The following is an 8,201-nucleotide window of genomic DNA, read 5'->3' on the forward strand; positions in this document are numbered from 1 at the left end:
CATGAGAGCTGCGCAGGGGACACCCACAGCTTTCCTCTTGCATCTTTACCTTCTTGCTCTCGGAAGTTAATTCTCACCCCCAGATGCCAGGACTACTGCTAACCGGCTTTCCTCGTTCCTTAAAGAACTCTTGCGCATTTCAAGTTTTTCCAACAGTGCACGTGTGCAGGCAGAGCCTAGCATGCGAATCAGCTGCGGTGTGTTTCCTCGCTCGGGGCCTGCTGCGTGCCTTCATTTCTGCAGCTGCCGCTGTTCTCCCACCTCCAGCTCTTTCATCCTGCTCTCCTTTGCATCTGGCCCTTCAAGGCGGGCTGAGGCAGGTAGGCCTTTCATAGACTGGCCTCTCTCCAGCCCCACCAAAGAAGATGAGTGGCTTTTCTGGGCCTGCTCGAATGATGTATTTGCAGGAGGCAGGTGCACAAAAGACACTACTGCCTTGAGGGGCTTCCCGCACTCCGCATGTAATCAAGGACGCCTCACACTTTCAAATTTGTCTATCTGTTCATATGTGTGTGCACGTGTACATTTTCTACAGTGTACCTTTTCCACAGTGTGCATAGGAGCAGGTGAGAGGACAGCTCGTGGGGCCCAGGGGATTGGACTCAGGCTCTGAGGCAAGCCCTGTTTTCACTGAGCCATCTCTCTTGGCCCGTGCCTTAAAGTTCCAAAGCCATTTTTGAGCAAGTTCCTCTTCTGGGCCATCACCTCGGGATAGTGTCCAGAAAGGGCTGTGAGCGTCTCTGCACAGGGTCTCCCGGGCTGTTCTGCAACCCTGTTGTTCTCCCTGGTGTTACGAACGGAGTCCCTGCCTCCGCAGAAGTGAGAAACTTTACATCAGCCGCTTGCTCCTCCTCCTCCTCCTTCTTTTGCTTTTTCAAGACAGGGTTTCTCTGTGTAGCCTTGGCTGTCCTGGACTCGCTTTGTAGCCGAGGCTGGCCTCAAACTCACAACGATCCACCTGCCTCTGCCTCCCGAGTGCTGGGATTAAAGGTGTGCGCCACCATGCCCAGCTAGCACTTTCTTTCTGATGCCGGCACTAAATATTCACCAAGCAAAGCAAACGAACACGAACAACCCCGGCCCCCCCCCTCCCCCCAAACAATCCGAAAGTCCTCTATGAGGGCTGGCTAAGCACTGCCTGCTCTTGCGTAATACAGGACAGCTCACAGCCATTTGTAACTCTAGTTCCAGAGACTTGATTCATCGCCCTCTTCTGGCCACTGTGTGTACTGCATGTGTCTGGTGTACACCGCGAGCATGGCTTGTTTCTCCTGTTTTGTTACCAGACATCATGGTCTCCTACAGTCTCTGATGAAATAAGCCAGCCCCCTGGAGAGGCCCACATGGCATGGAACTAGGTGGTCTTCAGTCAATAACTAGAGAGAAACTGAGGCCCTCGGCTGAGAGTCTTCTACAAACCAAATCCCAACAACACCGTGTGGGTTTGGAAAAAGGTTCCTTCCCTAGTTAATCACTCACCAGGATTCAGTGCCCGGTAGAGCTCGCTCTAGTGTTGTTTATGTTTCAGCCGTAAAGGACCCAGGCAAAGGCAACTTATGGCAGAACACAGGCCGTCATTGTGGCAAAGGCAAGGCAGGAGCACCACCAACACCAAACAGCTCGTGACATGACGTCCTTATCCAAGAGCAGAGAGGAGTGAGTGCATACTTGCTAGCTTGCCAGCGCTCAGCTCAGTTTCCCCGCTCTCAAACAGTCCGGGATCTTCTGCCTAGGGAATGGAGTCGCCCACAGAGGGCCGGGTCTTCCCTCATCACTCAACTCAGTCACAACAATCCCCCACAGACATGCTCACACACCAACCCTCACTGACCCTCCCCTCTCTCTCTACTGACTCCTCTGGGCACTCCAAAGCACACTCTCCCACTTTCACTTCCCACCTGTGTCTGTGTCGATCTGTCTGTCTGTCTGTCTGTCTCTCCCTACCCCTCAGCCCACTGAGGCTAACTGGCGTCGCCCCATGGAATGTTCGCTGGTCCTCTTGGCTTGCTCTCGCTCAGGTAGCCACAGCTGCGGTGAGCTCATGAGCTCACGTCAAGTCCAGGGGACAGCCCTCCCCCTACCCTCCAGCTCTTATGCTCTGTCTCATTTTATCTTGTTCAATTTTATTTTATTTTGAGAAAGGGCAGCCTTGTGTAGCCTCACTGGCCCAGAACTTGCTGTGTAGAGCAGACAGACCTGAAACAGGGCTGTACCTCTCTCTGCCTCCCCAGTGCTGGGGCCAAAGGTGTGCGCCACCACACCCGGCAGGCCCTACAGTCTTCACTCAACAGTCACGTACTCTCAGCACATTGACAGTCGTGACTCTGCAGTCACTGCTGACCAAGACAGACAGAAGCTTCTCTGGCCAAGGCAGAGGGCAGCCTTGTAGAGTATGAAACAAACACTTAGAAGTTAGTCTGATTAAAAAAAAGAAGAAGAAGAAGAAGTCAGTCTGATGATGTGACGCCTAGTAAAACAACAGCAGTCAGTCCCCGTCTGCCTACGGTGGGTGACCTCCAGAGCCCCTGGCTGGTGACCAGGCTACCACGCCAGGCCTGAATTCCCTCCTGTGGCGTGGCCTCAGAGCCAGTCAGAATTTTGACTTTTCCTTCTGACTGCCGAAACTGTGTCTCGCTGTGGTTTTTAATTTGCATTCACTTGATGACTAATGAGGGATAAACCTGTTTGAACCAGTTGTACAACCTGTTCAGATTTTTGTTTTGCTTCCAAGAGAATTACGTCTTGTTTGTTGGTTTAATTGTGTGTCCTTGTTACCCTTGTTATTTGAGAAATATAGATGAAAAGACAGGGTTCTTGTCTTGAGGGAAATTCACAGAATGATCAACAAAAGGGGGGTGGAGGCCGGGGCGGACGCGCTGTGTGTCGACAGGGGAGTGATTCACGCAGTCGCATGTACTGCTTTGGAATAAAAATAGGAGTGCACAGATTTCATTTTCTTAAGATTTATTTAAATTATGTGTGTGTGCGCATGCGCACGTACACACGCGCGTGTGTACACACATGTGCTTGCTTTCTATGCATGTGTGTGCAGGTGCCTGAGGAGGCCAGAAGGGGGCGTCAGATCTTCTGGTGCTGGAGTCCCAGGCAGTTGTGAGGTGCTCATGGCTCTGGGCAATGAACTCACGATCGAGTGCTCTTAACTGCCTGAGGCATCATCGCTCCAGCCTCTGAGTTTTCCATTCTAAGTAAGACCGGTGCTCACAGACTGTTAGTGGAGGAAGCAGATTGGGCAACACTGTACTAACAGTCTGGCATATTGTGATGATGCCACAACTGGTGTTTCTGTCTTGCTCATCTGCATGTGTGCTGTGAGTTGTCAGAACTGTGTCCTGTATGCTCGCTTCTGCGATGGGACTCTGGCTATGGGACCCTCCACCCGCTGGTCACAGTGAGAGGCAGAGGACAGCTCAGGGCAGCCCGCCTCAGCCCTTGAAGCCTCAAGAGCGGCTTCCTCCCCTCTGCTCGCTCTATTGGTCAGATGAATGGCTCCAAGGGCTGAGATATGGGGCTGTCACCAAGAGGCTAAGAAACATGCAGCCTGTCCAGCCCACAGTGCAGCGGCTGCATGTAGCCAGGACCAGCTATGGACCTGGCCCAACACAAAACTGTAAAGTTAAAAAGGTGGGAATTTTCTTCTAACTGGATGGTATTACTTGAGGATGAATTTGTAGATGAGAGCATCAGGCGGCAGGTCAAGAGGTTGGGCACGTTCCTGGCATTTGGATTTAAGTCATATCTTTGGATTGAGGGACAGTGTGTGTATACACACATGCACACACCCACGCACGCACCCATGCATGCATGAACCCGCAGGGATTTCCAGGCCTCTGATCCCTGGAGCTGGATCCACAGGCAGTGGCTTCTGCCATTGACTTGTACGCTATAAGCTAGCTGTCCAGTGAGCTTCTGGGCTCTTCTCCTGTCTCTGTCTTCTGTCTCACCAAGGAGTATTGGATGATACACATATGCTGCTGCATCTGGCTAACCCAAGACAGGGTCTCTCTGTGTAGCCCTGGCTGTCCTGGACTCGCTTTGTAGACCAGGCTGTCCTGGAACTCATGGAGATCCGCTTGCCCCTGCCTCCGGAGTGCTGGGACTAAAGGCATGTGCCACCACGCCCAGCTTGTTTTTCTTTTCTTTTTTAAATATGAGCCCTAAGGATGGGGTTCAGACGGCCAGACTCAGGCCATTAATGCTTTAACCTGCTGAGCTATCTCCCAGCCCTAGATCTTTTGACTCTAAACTTAATGCTTTCTATACCGCCCAGATCCCGAACATCCTTAGCATGTCATTGGCCTTGCCCACTGTCCCCACTGGTGCTTTCTTTCATGCATAAAGCTGAAGGCCCCCTTATTCATTTTTCATAAGCATAAGCCAGGCATCTCATCTAAAAAGAATGCATTTATTCCTCACGTCTGTTTGCTTATACACAGATGTGTATTTGCAATTCCTTCCTTTCTGGTTGAGAAAGCTGCTGGTAATAAATTTTCATTAAAGCGGCACAGGCCTGGAAAACGAAATGAGCCTCAACACACTTTCCAAGTAATCAAGCGAAACCCAAAGCAAGAGCCAATTATAACCTTCAGGGCTCAGCCTGGCTTGTTCAAACGCAGTTGTCCTGGGGTGGAGCCTGAGAGGGACCTGCCTACTTCCCTCAGGCTTTCCCCAGCCTTTTCTCCAGCTCCATCTGAACAGCCTTTAGCCTCTCCAACCCAAGACGATTTGTTTTGTTTGTTTTTTGTTGTTTGAGACATGGTTTCTCTGTGTAGCCTTGGCTGTCCTGGACTCACTTTGTGGACCAGGCTGGCCTCAAACTCACAGTGATCCGCCTGCCTCTGCCTCCCGAGTGCTGGGATTAAAGGCATGCGGCACCATGCCTGGCCCAAGATGAGATTTTATGTGGTCTTGTATTGATTTCGAAGATGCCAGTCGGAGCAAAGTCAGACATGGAGGTGTTCTATGTGGCTCACATAGTGCTCACAATTTTTATTTATCTACTATATTTTTAATTTAAGACAATGGAGTGTGTGTGTGTGTGTGTGTGTGTGTTGTATTGCACTTTGTAAGAGGTCAGAGGACAACTTTTGGGGGTGAGGTCTTGCCTTCCACTGTGTGGGTCCCAAGCCTTGAACTCAGGTCGTCAGGCTTGGCAAGTGCCTTTACCCACTGAGCCATCTTTTCTGCCCTGCTCACAGTTTTGCAAACCTGTTAGTCGATAATTAAAAATCTTGCATAGCTGTTTGTATTCGAAGCTTTTCCAGGCAGCCCTGGTCTGGCTCCCATGCGGCAGAGCTTGGCTGCATTGCAGCTGTCACATAGGAGGGCATAGTACAGGTTCTGGCAGGTGGGACAACTGGGACAGCTCCCAGCCAGTTTCCCCGTGAGGGCTCTGGGGAGCAGAGGGATCTCTCAGCATCCCGCCTTCCCCGCACCCTGCCGCAACTCTCCGCTCTGTGCTCTGAGCTGCCAGGCAAGGAGTGTCAGTTTGCCTGAGAGTCAGATGCAAGTAACACAGTGCGGCCTAGAGAGGAGCAGAGACTGTTCCTACCTCACCGGAGGGCGGGGCGGCAGAGCGGAGTCGGCCTTGGAGTGCTTGACTGCCCACTGCATACAGGACCCTGTGCTGGACACAAGAGCCAGGCGAGCAGAAGAACAAGCTACAGGAACCTAAGGGTGGAGCTCCCTGTTCAATGGGACAGGGGGCTGAAGGCGGTGCTGCTCAGGAGGTGGGGAGCAAGGCCGGGCAGGGGGCTGAGTGCTGGCTTAGACTAAGGTGAGGAAGAGCGAGCAGCACACGCCTTGGAGCGCTTTGCAGTTCTCTTGGCTCTCGCCTGGCTTCTCAGTGAGAAGTGCAACGTGGTTCGCTTAGCAGCATCAGGGACGTAGACTGCCATCCTAACGTCACACACAGGGACAAGTGGGGTGCTGCTATGGCTTGCCCAAGCCCACCTCGTTCTTGGGTGAAGCCAGAGGTATTAAAACTCAAGTCTTTGGACCCCAGTGCTCATTTTTCTTTCCGCTTTGCCTTTGGCCCGCCATAGATTCCTTCTGGCTTTAAAGGGGAACAAGAGCGATGCCCCCAGATCAGCACAGCCGGGGTTACAATTAGCAATTGGTGCTTGAAGGAGACATAGATACAGTCAAGGGACCTACTCAGGTAGAGGTCGACAGATCAGATTGCAAAGCATTGGGGCCGCAGAAGAGCTGTGGTTTTTTCTTTCTTTCTTTCTTTCTTTCTTTCTTTCTTTCTTTCTTTCTTTCTCATCTCAGTTTGTTTTGAGGCAGAATCCTGCTGTGTTGTAGTTGGCCTCAAACTTGGACAGTCCCCTGCCTCGGCTTTCCAAGTGGTGGTATTGGTGGGCACCAAAGCACTCAGTTGGGTTTCCCTATGTAGCCCAAGGCTAGTCTGGAGCTCACAATCTTCCTTCGTCAGCTTCCAGCGTTCTGGGATTACAGGTGTGTGACCCATGCCCACGACAGCCCCGTGATTTGAAGGGTTAAATACTTACTATGTGAGGGGCCACCCAGTTCTGACTGCTGAGTTTTGGGGTTGCAGACCTTGAATTAACCCCCCCCCCCTCCAGTGGTGCTTTCATTATCACCATCAGAAAAAGCCTCTTCCCAGCTCGACCATGGCCTCTGTGGTGCTGAGCACGGCGACCGGCCACTCCAGGCAGAGCGCCTGCCCCTCATCCACGTGATTGCGCATTAGGTCTGTCAGTTCCACGCAGTGTTGAAGTTTTTCACCCATGACCTTAACCCTTCGAGTAGTGCTGAGAAACTGGCAGGCCTTGTCATAAAGCTCCTCCAGGTGTGCTCTGTCCCAGTAGAAGTCGGGAATGATCAAGAAGTCTAAACTCAAGCCTACACAGTGCCTGAGGGCAAGCAAAGAGCTCACCTGTTTTCTGCATAACTTCTTTGTGGGACAGTTTGACTTTCCTCCCAGCTTTTAACACCTCTGGGACTGACTGAATAGATTCAGTAAATTTGTCTATGGTTGATTCCCAAGGAGCCACTTACACCGAGAGGGAAAGAGAGCACTGGAGAAAGCAAGTTTTTCTAGAACGGAGTCCGCTAAGTCCAGCTCAGAATTTAGCTGGCTCTCCCCTCTGTGCAGTTTAGATTGTCCCTCGGTTTTTACGTGGCTCAGCTCTTCCTTCTCCCAGTGAACCAGAGACACTTCAGAGGGCTGGGTCTCGTGTCTCTCTGGAACTTGCATCACGGGCTTCAGAGTTTTGTCTCTTAACGTTCCAGAACACAGCAGTTCCCTTCCCGATCACCTTCCTTTGCAGAATGTTCCACACCCGTCACCAAAATATTTGCTGCGTCTCCAGACAGGCTTGTCACTTCCACCTAGCCACAGGGGCCCAGCTCTCGAGACAGACTTCCCAGGTGACAGTCTTCTGCTGTGGCAAACGCTGTGCCCTGCATCAGGCCCTCCGCAGACAGGTCTGGAAGGTTGGTCCCGGGCGGCCGGGATGCTTTCAGTGGCCTCTTGGTCTGCGGGAGGTCTTGTTTTGGCACAAGTGTTTCAGTTGATACTGACCACTAAAGCCTTTTTATTGTTTCTATAAAACCACTCAGCCAGCACATGAGGGCTTTGGTTTGTGGGTCATGGTCCTGTGAGTCCTAAGCGGGCACATGACAGGTGTGCTTGTCCATCCCGACGACGATGACGGACATTTCCAAGATATTTGCCTTCTTCAAACGGTCAGCTGTAGGACTGAATCTACATGCTGCAGTATTCTCAGGGTGGCCCAGCACGCTGTGTTTCAAGTGCCTTTGCTAATGCGCTGTGTAAACCCGCCAGGGTTTGGAGAGTCTGGCTGGCATGACCACATCTCAGGCTGAGCACAGAGAGGAGGACTGCAGTGCCTGGAGCTGTGGTGGTTGTCTTCTTCTTCTTCTTCTTCTTCTTCTTCTTCTTCTTCTTCTTCTTCTTCTTCTTCTTCTTCTTCTTCTTCAATTTTATTAATTTTTATTTTATGTGCATTGGTGTTTTATCTGCATGTATGTCTATATGAGGGTGTCATATCTTTGAAGTTATAGACAGTTGTGGGTTGCCATGTGGGTGCTGGGAATTGAATCCCGGGTTCTTTGGTGGAGCGGTCAGTGCTGTCAACCGCTGAACCATCTCAATAGTATCTATTTTATCCTACAAGGCTATTGGAAGGGCCTGC

At 51.4% G+C, this 8,201-nt stretch overlaps 1 pseudogene; it reads right to left on the reverse strand.

Annotated features, from left to right (window-relative positions):
* Positions 1 to 6,625: 6,625 nt before the first annotated feature.
* On the reverse strand, positions 6,626 to 7,643 carry LOC127184051 (required for meiotic nuclear division protein 1 homolog; annotated as a pseudogene).
* Between the last annotated feature and the right edge of the window lie 558 nt (positions 7,644 to 8,201).

Source organism: Acomys russatus, chromosome 32, assembly GCF_903995435.1.
Source record: "Acomys russatus chromosome 32, mAcoRus1.1, whole genome shotgun sequence".
Lineage (NCBI taxonomy): Eukaryota > Metazoa > Chordata > Mammalia > Rodentia > Muridae > Acomys > Acomys russatus.